This window comes from Coenobita brevimanus, chromosome 99 (assembly GCF_032717465.1).
Source record: "Coenobita brevimanus isolate Jiangsu-jjx chromosome 99, ASM3271746v2, whole genome shotgun sequence".
In the NCBI taxonomy this organism is placed as follows: Eukaryota; Metazoa; Arthropoda; class Malacostraca; order Decapoda; family Coenobitidae; genus Coenobita; species Coenobita brevimanus.
The window spans coordinates 21,200,877-21,216,878 of NC_137052.1; positions in this window are offsets into that span (position 1 = coordinate 21,200,877).

Sequence of the window (16,002 nt, forward strand, 5' to 3'; positions counted from 1 at the left end):
GACCAAAGTAGTGGCTGCTGAGGCAATTATATCCTCAGGCACGTACTCTCCTAATCATTTTCATTTTGGTTCTGTGGAGACAGCCATAGGCGTCTCCTCTCCTCACATAATTTTAATAATTACTTCCTAATTTCGAACACCTTCGACAGCCAGCAGTCTTCCTAAGTGTTGCTCTGATCATACCTGTCATGACAGCCATGGACACTGCAACAGCTGACCAACTGGCTACACTTGGACGATTGTTTACATCTGCATGATGTTGGAATTTCAGGTGTGATGACGTCACGTGAAAACCCTCTATACCGTACAATGTACGTTATACAACAATGTACAGAATACTTACATTTTTGTGTGTACTGATGCCAAGATATATTTAAGTTAAGTAGCTTGGTTGCTGATGTAAGGAAGTAGATCAGATATAAAATTTGTACATTTCTATGGCATCTGAGGGGGAGGGGTAAGAGGTAGCTTGTTAGTGGAGCATATACTGTGAATTAACATGAAACTTTCTTAATGAAAAAAAAAAATCTATCATTTAAGAACAAATAAACAAAGTGGTTACTGTGGTCAATGTTGATACTCGAAATACAACCAATGCAATAATACTACATGTATAACTTATCAATAAAACTTCCAAGTACTTTTGTGTCCACTCTACACCTGTTGGGGCTTTACTGACCTGCCAACAATGATTGGAATCCCTTCACTACCACACGTCCTTCCTCATCTCTCTCTGTCTGTCTGTCTCTCTCTCTCTCTCTCTCTCTCTCTCTCTGTCTGTCTGTCTGTCTGTCTCTCTCTCTCTCTCTCTCTCTCTCTCTCTCTCTCTCTCTCTCTCTATATATATATATATATATATATATATATATATGTATGTATGTATGTATGTATAATGTGTACAGACATACCGGTGTACATATCTCGCTCCCAGTTTTTTTATTCTATTTTTGTCTCCCTATCCCTCTGTCTCCCTATCCCTCTGTCTCTCTACCCCTCTGTCTCCCTATCCCTCTGTCTCTCTACCCCTCTGTCTCCCTATCCCTCTCTCTCCCTATCCCTCTGTCTCCCTATCCCCCTGTCTCTCTACCCCTCTGTCTCCCTATCCCTCTGTCTCCCTATCCCTCTGTCTCCCTATCCCTCTCTCTCCCTATCCCTCTGTCTCCCTATCCCTCTCTCTCCCTATCCCCCTTTCTCGCTGTCCGCCTCCCTCACTCTGTCCCCTCTTTCTATCTCTCGACCCCCTGCTGAGTCAGATCCCCCCCCCCCTCAGCTGACTAGATTAAGGTGGTGGCGTCAGCACTCTGGATCAGCACTGGAGAGAGAGAGAGAGAGAGAGAGAGAGAGAGAGAGAGAGGTGGTAGAGCACAGCGCCAAAAAATCGTGTTATCTTGGAGACAATTAAAGTTACATCAGAATTATGCACATCGATGGAAAGCGTATGGAAAAGAAACAGATAATATTTACGTGACTTCTCTTAAAACTTGCCGCCATATTTCTGAAGCACACACACACACACACACACACACACACACACACACACACACACACACACACACACACACACACATTGAGCACCAAAATCGAATTATCTTTGAATCTATTAAAGCCGCACCCGACCTATGCACACCGCTGGAAAGTTACTAGAAAGGTAACTGGTGCAGCGTAAGTGGCTTCTGCTAAACAATGAAATTGTGCATGATATCAGGCAAGAGGACTGGCACACTTTTTTCCATACCCGACCACCTCCAAACGTCTCCTCTAAGCTTAATAATATCATCAGGAAGTAGCAATAAACAAACAAATTAAAAATAAAAACAAAACAAACGCACCCTACGCTGTTTACTCTACGCTGGCCTAAAACTGCCATCTCCCCATCTTGAATGCCGAGTTGTAACACTAAATAAACACTGGACTATGATGCTAGCCACGAAGAAGTGCTATGGGAAGGGTGTGGAGTTGGTGGAGATGCAAAATAATGCCTTTAGCTGCCACTGAGCAACGTAATTTTAATGATGATGCAGAGAAAAGAAAATCTGATCCAAGCTAAAGTAAAAGGGACATTGAGACGAGGACAGTGACTTGGGTAATCTCTTGTCGCCAATAATATATCAATAAAATCTTGCCACATCCAGAAGGCTTTACTTAGAGAGAGTATCCAACATAAAGGAGGTGGATACAGCCTTGCGTAGCCCCTCCCCTGTTAATAGTCTTCCTCAAGGTAATAAAGGCACGTCAGGAGGGGAAAGGAATGGAGGAGTAAAATAAAGTGATGTTAAATGTGAGAGACGCTTGTGGGGAGAGGCAAGGGGGTCATAAGGTGGACTAAGCTACGTGTGTGTGTGTGTGTGTGTGTGTGTGTGTGTGTGTGTGTGTGTGTGTGTGTGTGTGTGTGTGTGTGTGAGAGAGAGAGAGAGAGAGAGAGAGAGAGAGAGAGAGAGAGAGAGAGAGAGAGAGAGACAGACAGACAGACAGACAGACAGACAGACAGAAAGACAGACAGACAGAGAGACAGAGACAGACAAACAGACAGACAGACAGACGTGAAGAAGTAAGGAGGGGAAGAGAGAGGGAGAGTAAACCAGATGGCAAAAAGAAAGAGAGTAAGAATAGGGGTGAAGGAGAAAACTGAAAGAAAAGAAAGACAAAGAAGGAGGAATGACAGGGAAAGAAGGAAGGAAGGAAAGGAAGGAAGAGATAAGGAGAGAGAGAGAGAGAGAGAGAGAGAGAGAGAGAGAGAGAGAGAGAGAGAGAGAGAGAGAGAGAGTTCAATCCGTCATATATCACAGGTTCTCTCTCTCTCTCTCTCTCTCTCTCTCTCCATTCATCTCTCCCAGCCTCTTCTTATTCTCCTCTTTTTTTCTCCCCCTCACCACCCTTTCTCTCCCTTCTTTCCCCTCTCTCCCTTTGTGCCCTCTCAGTTCTCACTCTTCCTTCCAATTTTCCTTTCCTCCTTCCTTCCATCTACTCTCATTCTCCCTCCCCTCTTCTCTCTCTCCCTCGCACCGCCCACTCTCATTCTCTCTCTTCTACCTCCTTTTAACTCCTTTCTCTCCCTCACCGACTACTTTCATTCCCCTTCACCTCTCCTTTCCCTCTCATCGCCACTCTCATCCTCCCCTCCTCTTCTCCTCACCTCTTTCACGCCATTCTCTCCCTCTCACCGCCCACTCTCATTCTCCTTCCTGCCCTCCCCTCTCCCCTCCCTTCCCCATCATCAACCATCGCCTCCCTCCTTGCTGACGTTTGCTCCCTCCGTCTAGAATCTTCATTACCGCGACTTTGCATTATTCACCCTCTAAAAGTACGAAATAGCCGCCAGTCACCACTTCGTTCGCCACAATCCGGTTTTCAGTAACACTGCATTGACGCACAGCCCCACGTATGCGACAAAAACGCGCTCGTTGAAGTCGTGGTTTTATGCGAGAAACGGTAATCCATAGGTGAGAAAACGTGTGAAACTATGTGAGAAACTGCTCACCCGAAAGAACGAAAGGAAAGAAATTTGTTCCATATAGTCTTGACGCCAATGCTGACTCGAGAGGGGGTTCCGTCGAGTCAGCATTTCGGCTCCAGCCTTGCCAGTAGTCCGATGATTCCCCGTAATCAATACATTTTCCTGCGCGTTTCAGCCCTCTCTACCACCAAACACCCATATCAAATCACGTGAAATAAAGGCACTTACGTAGTCTGATATCAAAAAATACTGAAGTAAAGAGAAAAATGAGAGAATTAGAAAATTTACTGACCGTGAGCCTGGCATTCGGCGCGACACGGCTCGACTTGGCGGGCTTTGTGGTCAGTCTCTCTCTCGGCTCCTCAGAGGGCGCGGGTTATTTATTGACGAATGTGAAGACCGTGCTGAGGATTTACTGAAAAAGATATAACAAAGACTGTTATTATAACCTTATTTATCATCTGGGAAATGAAAGTGCTTGAATGTGCCCACGTACGATAGCAATAATAATGATATGATTTCTGCATACATGAATGTAAAATGTGTGCGTTAGATAACAAATGGTACTAGTGAGTGATACTGTGGCTATGATAACAGAGAACAAGCAATACAAGAGGAGAACAAGCAATAACAGAGGAGAACAAGCAATAACAGAGGAGAACAAGCAATAACAGAGGAGAACAAGCAATACAAGCAGAGACTGATAATAAAGCATGCAATAAACCAGTCAGCGAGATACTTGAGAGGTAAGTTCTGTCCTGTTTATTTTCTCCTTGCTATCTCCAAACGAGTACAATCAGTTTTGATGAGGCCTGAGCCACTGTAGGGGTTACATACGGCCGTCATCACCCCCTTCACTGCTACCAGGCTCTTCTAAGCAAAACAAAAGCATCAAAAACCGACCAGGTTAAGTTACGCCCTGGGACTAAACAGAATGTGCTGGTAGATAATTGATGAGTTGTAGTGGCTGGACTTGACCCACTTGTTTTACTAACGTAGTAGCAAGAAAAATACTGATACCAGTAGTAGTAGCAGCAGTAGTAGTAGTAGTAGTAGTAGTAGTAGTAGAAGTAGTAGTAGCAGTAGTAGTAGTAGTAGTAGTAGTAGCAGCAATAGCAGCAGTAGTAGTAGTAGTAGTAGTAGTAATAGTAGTAGTAGTAGTAGTAGTAGTAGTAGTAGTAGTAGTAGTAGTAGCAGCAGCAGTAGCAGCATTAGTAGTAGCATTAGTAGTAGTAGCAGCAGTAGTAGTAGTAGCAGTAGTAGTAGTAGTAATAGTAGTGGTAGTAGTAGTAGAAGCCGTAACAGTAGTAGCAGCAGCAACAGGAGTAATAGTAGTAATGGTGGCAGCAGTAATAGTAGTAGTAGTAGTAGTAACAGTAGTAGTAGTAGTAATAATAATAATACTGAAGTAGTAGTAGTAGTAGTAATAGTAGTATTGTAGTAGTACTAGTAGTAGTAGCTGTTGTTGTTGTTGTAGTAGTAGCAGAACAGCAGTAGTAGTAATAGTAGTTGTTGCTGCTGTAGTAGTTGTAGCAGAACAGCAGCAGCAGTAGTAGTAGTAGTAGTAGTAGTAGTAGTAGCAGCAGTAGTAGTAGTAAGAACAACAATAATAATAATAATAATAATAATAATAATAATAATAAAAATAATAATAATAAACTGATTAAGAATTATAATAATACCTACAACAACAACAACAACAACAACAATAATAATAATAATAATAATAATAAAAATAATAATAACTATAATAATAATAATAAAAGAACTGCATTCGGGAGCCGAATGCTAATCGCCCGCCAGAATATACTGTAGGCCAAGGCCAAGATTTTGGCCATATCTTGACACCCTGAAGGTTTCATGTTGATAGCTCACGCCTTTCATGAGATATAATGGTTCTAAAGGCGGCCGACAAAAATTAGTTGAACTTTGGCAACCATTTTGGTGACCTTGACCTTGACCCCGAGTGCCCATTTTCGAACTCGTCCAAGATTTTGGCCATATCTTGATACCCTGAAGGTTTCATGTTGATAGTTCAAGCAGTTCATGAGATATAATGGGAACGCACACACACACACACACACACACACACACACACACACACACACACACACACACACACACACACACCGCTCGCTGGTGCGGTGGTAACGTTCTCGCTTGCCAACTGGTGGACGAGAGTTCGCGCCTCGCTCAGGTTGCGAAAAGTTTCACTGATGAAGTGGGTGGTTACTGTCCCCCTTGAGCAAGGGGATGGGTGTGTGTGTGTGTGTGTGTGTGTGTGTGTGTGTGTGTGTGTGTGTGTGTGTGAAGGTCACAGCCTTGCCCTTAGATCGGACTATATGAGCTCTCAGCTCCCTTCCGGGAGGGTAAAAGCTGACGATCACGACCATTAAGTGATCCTGACCGACCCGGTGAATTACACACACACACACACACACACACACGAAATCTCAGCATGATTTTATTCATATTCAGACAGGCTTTTTATACTGAAAGGAGTGAAAGGTATACACACGCGCACAGTTAAAAAAAAAAAAAAAAAAAAATGGAGGCACATTTGATCCAAAATTGACCACGACGGACATTGGATAACAGAAAATGGAGGCTGAGTTGTGCCCACGTTGGTCTGCGTGTTTATTTAAGGATGCCAAATATCACTTGCTGGTGGCATTATCTACCAGCTATGGTTATCGTGTGCATGGTCCGACGACGGTAGGTTAATGGTCGTGGGATTTCACAGGGTATACTGATCATTTTAGACATCATTGTACCTCACCTGCGCGATACATTTTGATGTACAGTACATACACGTAAATGGAAACACTGATTATCGTATAAGGATAATTTGGTATGGGAAATAACGCACATACACTGAACATGACAGCACCAATGTAGTGATGATATACTGCCAGTCGGACAACAATAAGTACGTGTCTGATGCCATTACAAAGAAAATGGCCAAGGCTGAGATCAGAGGAAATTACTGTCTTGTGTGAATGTCCTCAGTGTCCTGTACTGCCTGCCACCACCTGCATATGGGCGAAAGAAGGGAACGATGTAAACATGACAACACCAAATCTGTCGGCCTCTCGTATGCAGCTGGCGGTAAAATGCACAAGGCGACATTATTGCGCCCTGCCTCTACCATTGGTTCAGTACAGAAAGTATTAGGACTCATCGCTTAAGCAAGTAGATCTCCACCTTTAGTTGGGCCAGATTCTTTCCGCATGACAACGTCGAGAACACACTTAATGATACTGCTGAGTCAAAACAACATCTTTGATAAGCCGTCTGGCATCAACACCTACTTCATGAAGACGGTTCAGCACTGTCTGCTCAACCGTCCTTCACAATCCTGGGATTGTTAGTGATGGAGTGGATACTGTTCAGGACCTGCGGGGTGCTACATATTATGATTCAGGAGTATGACACGGTCTTGGGTGGTAGTGGTCACAAGGGGTCAGTTTGACCTACGTCAGTCGCCTGACACAACTTGCTGTTGACATCGATGCCAAGTATTAGCTCTGGTGTTCTGGTATATGCCGCATATCCTGGCTGTGGCTGACTGTACTTCCACTCGTCCATGGCGTCGTGTAGTGTTGCTTGGGTTAGTGGTGGGACTGGTGGCAACATAACTTGGCAGGTAAACAGATGCAAACATGAAACTGTCTGCCAACCGAGAAACCCCGCTTTCCTCAAGCCTGTGAATTAAGGTTCGGGTTCATTGTGGAGCCTAAACTTGTATCTATACTGAGGCTTGTTTATGGTGATCCATTTTTTCACGAATGCATCTTGATTATGCATTCAGTCCTTAAGCGTTTAATAAGTAAGTCCAGCATTAACAAAATGATATCATAGTCTTACATACACACGCACACTACTGGGGGTCCAACAACTGAAGTTCAGAATTAGGTCCAGACTGATGTCCTACAAGAAGGTGCCTTTGCTGCCACTTGCAACGGCTTTGGTGTTGTGGAGAGAGAGAGAGAAGGTTGTGAGATGTGTCTGAGAAGTACATAGAGTTTCATCCCTGCTGTAGTGCTCCTGCGATGTGACCACACACCACCTCAAACGACATCAGTCTTCACCCAATTCGAAATGTCAATGAGTGGACATTAATGATTGCCTTTACGAAGTTTCATTAAAAACGTTCCTCAGGGTTGGAAGTTTTGCTACATACATACGTACATACATAAATACATACATACATACACACATACATACATACAAGCTAATAACATCTAAGTCACAGGGATGCAGTCTCTCTCTCTCTCTCTCTCTCTCTCTCTCTCTCTCTCTCTCTCTCTCTCTCTCTCTTTTCCATCGCTGATCACACTGTCTTGCCAACTCAGTTACCGGTCTCAGTAACTTCCCCTCCTCAGCCGCCACCAAAACTGCCACCTCAGCAAACAACACTGCTGACACCGCACCTCCTTTATTCTCCACCACACACCCTCACTCTCCTCCCTCACCTTCTCTCCCTCTCCCTCACTCCGTCTCACTCTCACCTCTCTCTACCTCACCCCATCTTATCTCTTTCACCCTCACTCCGTCCAACACCATCACCCCCACCTGCCCCCACGCCCTGATGCCCTTTGCACCTCACCCCCAACTCACCCCCTACCATACCATCACGATCAACCCCTCTGCACTTCACCCCTGCACTTCACCCCTACACCTCAGCCCCTGCACGTCCTCTTCTCCTATACCTCACCCGATCCTCACCCACACGCCACACCCTTACCCACACGCCACACCCTTACCCACACGCCACACCCTCACCCAGCTCTATCACCCGCTGCAGCCCACCCCAACCCACCCGAGAGTGAGCCTGCACCCTATGTGACTGTTCTATATGTTTGTTCTTTCCAACAAGCAAACATGGTGTTACCCTTTTTTTTTTTTTTTTTTTTTTTTTTTTTCGGACGGTGCGGTGGGTGGAAGACAGACTTCCTTCTTTCAGCCTTTTTCTAATACAGGTTGGTTAGATTTTAGCAGATTTAGTTTATCCTTTCTTCAACAGGTAACCTCTTCATGGGTCAATAGGCCTGTTTTCTGTATTCCTGTATACTCCTATGTAGCTGTGATATTGTGTCTCTGCCCTACAGGTTCTCTATGTAATTCTGTGTAACTCGATGTAACTGTCATTTCTTTTTCCCCCGCCACAGGCTGGAGGTGTGATCACAATGCACTCGTGTACCAGCGGTCGGTGTGGCATGTGCAGCGGCTGTCAGGTGGCTTACATGCACACCACACTCAACAACAAACACCGCCCCACTACACCCACTGCCACTCCCTACCACACCCCTACCACCATCACACCCAATACCACTCCCTACCACACTCCTACCACCACCGTCACACCCAGTACCACTCCCTACCACACCACTACCACCACCATCACACCCAATACCAGTCTCTACCACACCCCTACCACTAATCAAGCTGCAGCCACCATCCCCTACCTCACAGCCACCACCATGGCTACCACAGACCCCTACCATCATCTGCCATCCACCACCTACCACTACCCAAACCTATCAGTCACCACAACCACCACATCCACCTCTTCGTTCTTCCCCGCCATAGGGGCCAACTACCTCTCACCCACCACCACCACCACTACCACCACAACTACCAGCTCCCTCTACCATCGCCACCGCCACCATCTCGCCATTCCCGTCCTCGTGGGCAAGAACGATATGGCCACCGGCTGCTACGACGTGGTTCTCAGCGACGGCACTAAAGGAACGTTGATAGATCTGAAACAAGCATCCGCCACCACAGCTCCAGTCGCTGCTGCTGCTGCTGCTGCTGGTGACTGTGGTGGTTTAGAGGGTAAAGCTGCAAGTTTTAAAAAAGATCGTGCCAGAATCCAAGGCAATATTCCTAGTGTTCTGAAAGATCGTAGTGGTTTTGAAATTAATGCTGCTAGTTTGCAGAAAGATAGTAGTGGTTTTGAAAGTACTGCTGCTAGTTTTCAGAAAGATCGTGGTAGTTTCGAGGGTAATGTTACTAGTGGTTTCAGTCTCGGCCCTGGCACTTTCAGAGGCGATCGTGGGGGTTACGAAGCAAAGGCCGCTGGTGGTTTCAAGGGCGGTGGCATCGGTTTCAAAGATGAGCCTGGAGGTTTCGGTGTTAGTAGTGCTGGCAGTTTTAACATACAGGACAATAAAGATGCCGTTTTTTTCAAGGAAGAACGGAATCAGTCTGAAGATCTTGTTAGCAGGGGAGATTCTGATGCGAAAGGAAATCATTTCAATGCAGAACGACCCTCTATTGACGACGTTGCCGTTGGAAATTTTGATATGATAGGAAATAATCTGAAGGGGAAACGAAACGGTTTTGAAGATGTTAGTAACAGTGAAATTTTTGGAACAAACGAAAGTAATTTTAAAGTTGAACGGAATAATTTTGAAGATCCTGAGAGTAGGAATTCTGAAACGAAAGAAGTTAATTTTAAAGAAGGGAATGATTATGAAGATCGTGGGAGCAGCGGAAATTTGGGGGAGGAAAGCAGTAATTTTCAAGTAGAACAGGGATATTCCGAACATCGTGACAGCAAAAGTAATCCCGAGGAGAGGCGAAGTAATTTTAGAGAACATGAAGCTTTCCAAGTTCTCGGTGGTGGAGGCCATTCTGAAACGAAAGGAAATGATTTGAACGTAGGACAGAGCGAGTTTGAGGATCCTGTTAGTTGTCATATCAGTGTTCACTCATATCAGGAAGACCGTATGGGTTTGGACGGGGCAGGGTCTGGTATCAAGGAGGAGTTTAGTAGCTTAGACGGCACCGGGAACGTTGATCGAGGTGGCTTTGAAATGTTTGACGATTTTGAGGATGTGGCGATCGGCAGAGTCCTCGGTGATGTGAAAGAGGAAAGGGGGACAAAGTGGGAAGGAGTGATGGTGGAAGACGGTAATGGTATTGGTGGAAATGTGGTAAGTGGTGACATTGGTGAAGAGGTGGAGATTGGGGGTGTTAGTGGTGGTGGTGAAAACGTGAACACTCGTGGAAATATGAGCAGTGGTAATAGAGGAGTGGTGGAGATGGGCAGTGGTGGTGATGGTGGTGGTGCGTTGGGCATGAATAGTGGTAGAAGTGGTGATTGTCTGGGTGTTGGTGATGGTGGTGGTTGTGGGGTGGTGGAAGTAGGATATGGTGGTGGTACTGGTGGTGGTGTAATGTTGGTTGGAGGTGATTATGATGGTGGTAGTTACGGTGCGATAGTGGTGAGCGATGGTGGGGTGAAAAATAAAAGCACGAAGGAAAGAACGGGAAGAAATGGAAGCAAAACAGGAGGAAAAAATGAAGCAGAGAAAGCTTATGAATCAGAAGAGATGAACAACAAAACGACGATAATCATGACGAGCGGAAAAGGTGGAGGAAAGGATGAAAAGAAGACGAAGAGCATAAAAATAAGAATAAGAGCAGGTGGTAAGATTACGAAAGATAGAAAAGAAGATACAGTGAGAAGGAAACGAAGGAAAGAAGGAGGAGAGAGAGACAGGGGAGGATTACAAGCAACGATAGTACGAGGAAGAGTGAGAGGGGAAAAGAGAGGAAGGGAATCGAAGGGACAAAGTAAAGGAAGGGTAGAACCGGAAGAACCCAAACAGACAGCTAGTGCCAAGGCAGGAATGCGAACAGTGACAGCAGACAAGAAACAGGTAGAGACAGGAGACAGCAGAGGGGCGGTGAAAGGTGACAGAAGGTTAGGGACATCAGTAAGAAAGGTAGAAGAAGGGAGAGGAGAGGGGATGGCTGGTAAGAGGGAGGCAGGTGTGGGAAGGGGGACCGGAAGGGGAGATGCGAGAGTAGAAACTGCAATAAGAGAGCCAGGGGAAAGTGAGAGGATGGTGAGAGGTGACAGGAGAGAGGCAGGGAAGAGGAAAGGGGAGGGGAGAATTGATGGAAGAGTGGAAACAGAAATACTTAAGACAGGAGAAAGTGGTGGTGTGAGGAGTAACAAGAAGGGAGAAACACTGCCAAAGGATGCAGGAGAGAGCCACAGAGAGGCGAGGGCTGACAGGAGAGAAACAGAACGGAAGGGAGTAGTGAGGAGTGGGAAAAGACCTGAAACATCAACAGGAGAAGAGAGAGGATCAATGCAGGGTGAGAGGAAAGGAGAGACGCCGCTACGGAACACAGGGAATGGTCGTGTAGGAGTGCGGGGTGAGAGGAGGGAACCAGGCGAGGGCCGTGGTGGTGTGCGGGCAGGTGGTCGGCATCAGCTGGTGGACATACACGGCCTGGCGGTGTTCCTGCGACAGTGTACCCGCTGCCTGGCCTGCGCTGCACCTGACTCACTATACTTCACGGGCACCATAGCAACGCACCTGGCAGCAGTCACACAGGTAACACCACCAAAACAGTTATATGAAGTCAGTCCGTTAGAGGCCAGCATTTACCTTAACAAAATCATTCGACGCTAGCCAGAGTAGAATGCCTAAAAAGATACCTGCCTTTTAGATGGTTAACTTCGATAAACTTAAACCCTTTCGAAGCTAGGAGTTTCCCTCTGCTGAATAAGATAGTCTGACAACATCCAGGACGAAATACCTGAGTGGCTACATGCACCTCACTGTCATCATAACAACACTGACAACTTAGACACTCGGCTATGTCCTAACTCATGTGTTGTGTTTACATTGGCTGAGCGAAATTAAAAAACAGGACCCAGTAATCTGTTGAATCTGATGGCGGCTTTTTTTTCTTTTTTTTTAATTTTCCTATCTCCAGATGATTATTTTTATGCAAGCTATGAAAGTCCACTTGTAGCAAAGGAGTTCAGTGCTGCATCTGACCACACCATTAAGCACTCTGATAGCAGCAACACTAACCCACAAAAGACGTCATCATGGTGAAGTGGTTAACCTCCATTCCTCCATTCAGACGGCTGCATAGACACACTCTCTCTCTCTCTCTCTCTCTCTCTCTCTCTCTCTCTCTCTCCAGTTGAGGGCGACATACCAAAATTGTCACTAATTGGGCAATGCCTATTTTTCCAGGTGAAGGTAACATGTCAGAAGTGCCAGTTCACCTCCACGCAGGCTCTCTCCCGGCCCTCTATGACCTCCGACGATTTATCCTCCTGTCCCCCCCTGCCCCCCTCCCCTGCCCTCACCCTCCCCTCCTCCACCCCACCCTCAGACATCCCTCCACCGCCACCACCACCACCTTACCACCAGCACAAATCCTCCTTCAGTAAACATCGCCTTAAATCAACATCTTGGCTCCCTTCTCACTCCAAAGAAAATGCCAGGTACTGTATTTACAAATTTAATCAAGCTTGAGCTGTGTAAATGTTTCCTTATTTTCAAATATTTTCGTGCTTAATTGTCGTCTGCCTCGACATTAACACGCTTAGTGGACTGTATGTACCCAATTTTTGAGTTTCTGAAGCAGCTGTGTCAAATGGAACGGGTTTAGTTGTCGCCAATTATTACTGACTGCACTCTGTAATGTGGGATGCAGACCAACCCTACCTAAGGACCACAGGCGTTCCAAAAATGGCAATAATGAATTAGGGGTTTGGATTCCACTTTGCGAATTAAAGTTCTGGCATTTGACCCTAAGCGTTTTTCTTCTTCTTCTTCTTCTTCTTCTTCTCAACTTGTGCATCACCAAACGTTACTGTTCTTAAAGTGATATAGTGCCAGATATTAAAGTCCGCCTCTCTTACCTTTGTTTCATTCAGGGCTTCATAGACGCTTAAATATTTACGCAAGGGGCTGAGATAAATCGCCCAAACCAGTAGAGTGCGCTCTGTGAGCGCGTGACGAGCGAGCTTGAAATCGAGTTCACAGTGAAGCCCTCAGTACATTCCCTTGGAAAGCTGGGATGGCAAAGGGTTTCTTTGGTCTCATGAGTAAATATACAACTTAGAACAAAATGTACTGAGTGTACCTACTGCCTGCTGAAAGAATCGTTTCTGTACCTCACATAGTAGATAAGTTTTTAGTCTCTGAAAACCGTCGTGATCGGGCCGTGTCGTGTCGGGCCGGGCCGGGTCGTGTCAGGCCGCTCACTTCTCAGCTGAACATAAAAATCGCTTAGCTACGTTTGCTCGTTTCGCTCCCTCGTAATAAATGATGACCGATTTCCAGTACCTTTCCCTCACTTCTTTGGGCGATTGTCCAGTATATACCTGTATCCTTCATGCATCTACGGGTGATGATATTTTGGGTCATACTCTCCACCTATCTCCACCACGCTTCGTTCAACAGTCCATTAATACAGCCATGATAAAGAGACAAGGGAGGCCGACGGACTTATGCATTTGACTTTACACTATAATATTGGTTGTTTGTGTTTGTTTACCATGCTTGTAAACTTTATATAACTCTATATCATTCCTATGGCACACACACACACACACACACACACACACACACACACACACACACACACACACACACACACACACACACACACACACACCTTCTAAAACACTACACCCGCCGCTCCATCTCACTGAAGCGAAGGAATTAATATGTAACTTTTCCTTCTACAGCTTCGTCCAGCCCGGCAAGCTTCCCCCGATGCCGAGTTTGCTGGACATGGATGAGGCGTGGATGAGGGAGTCCACACCCGTCCCACCACAACCACAGCCACCACCACAGTCACCACACGTCTCCACTGCCGCCAAGAAATATGTGTCCATCCTACCCATGCCAGCCAGAGGTGAGAGAGAGAGAGAGAGAGAGAGAGAGAGAGAGAGAGAGAGAGAGAGTCTGTCCTGGTGAACATAAGGGGCTCTGTGGCACTTCATTCCATGCAATATACTTTACATGTTGCACCTCAATGTCCACTTTTTTTTTTTCAGTCTTGGCACAAAGTCCATAAATCCAAAATCGAAACAGTTCAGGGAAAATGAATATGCACTACAGAGAAATAAAATGAACAGCCAGACGACCTGAGGAGCATCTGTAGACACTAAAAAAATAGGTCTTGATACCCGTGGCAAACAATCCATTCATTACACTATATGATACCAGTGTTTAGCATCATTAGCTGCTGTGTCCTGCATCTGTCCCGCCACTCTCCTAAGACTTCCCCTCCCCCCTTACCTCCTCTGTCTGTCTGTCTGTCTCTCTCTCTCTCTCTCTCTCTCAAAAAAAAAAAAAATAAAAATAAATAAATAAATAAATAGATAAATAAAATAAATAAATAAATAGATAAATAAAATTCCCTTCTCCTCCTCCTTCTTGTCATCACCATCATCATCCTCATCATAATCTTCCACTTCTCCTTCTTCATCTTCTCTAATGATTACGACCACTGATAAATTTGTGTTTTTTCTCCGGCCCAGCCACCACTCCAGATCCAGTCAGCAGAGCAGTAGCAGCAGACCCTCCTCCCCCTCAGCCCCTCGTCAGCAGCCCCGAGCCGTGCGTGTCAGCGGCCGGGAGTGCGGTGTCAGCACCTTCAAGCCTCCTCCATCTCCTGACGCCCCGGGGAAGTGCTGACGCGGCTGCTTCCTTCCCTGGAGCTGACATAAAACCCGATGTGGCGGTGCGGGGGCGTGGTGGCAAGGCTCTGGCGGACGCTTTGTCCACCAGCCCAAACCAAGCTTCTGATCTGGGCAGTTCTGTGGCGGGCTCCCTGTCCACGAGTCTAAATCAAACTTCTAATTTGGGATTTTTATCTTCAGTGGAGTCTATGTTCACTAATCCTTCCCTTCTTAATAAACTGATGTCTCACCCCGGCGCCATCCTCCCCACAGGCCTCTCTCCCACTTCCTTCCCTCCAGCTGCTCCGCTCCCCCTCCCCCTCGCCCCGGCTCTGTATCAGCAAGATTCGAACATTCCCCTCGCCTTACAAACCATAGAACTGAAAAGGAAGCTGGAGAGGGACTTGGAGGACTCACTTCGCTTAGTCAGACATATGATTCAGCAGAGTTCCGGGTCCCTCCCCTCCGGAATAAAACAGGAAGGGGAAAACAGAGCTGATGCAACAGATACAACACTTTCCACCCGCAAATCCTGTCTTGTTGCTGAGGACGACGGTGTGGCCAAGAATCACACCAGAAATTCCGTCGACAAAGAAACTATTTTACAAACTTTGCCCGGTGACACTCGCGTTGGCAAGATTTCAATCAAGCTCAATGTGAAAGATAAAAAGTACAAACGAGATGCGTCAGACGTCTGCGGTCAGGAAGAAGGTATAAAAGACAAAGATAAATCGGTAAGGCGAAAAAATACTCCGAAGAAACGCAGCAGCTCGAAAGGAAAAGTAAAAAATCACGAGAGAGATGCTGACGATAACAGAGGACGAAAGAAAAGGAAGTCTGAGCCGAAATCTTTAGACACCGACGGAAGCATTCTGAATTCGTCTGGTAAGATAAAAAACCTCGATAACCTCCCTTCTGGCAGGTTATCTTTAGTGACCGCTGATAACGATAAAGGAAAAAGCTCCACTGATGCCCACCAGGAGAGCATCTTAGCAGCAAAATACGGCTTAGAAAACGTACATGAAGGTTATCAAGATCATCGTTCAAGGCTAGAGGGCGGGGCGGGAAATGCTGCTAAGGTCAGCGGAAA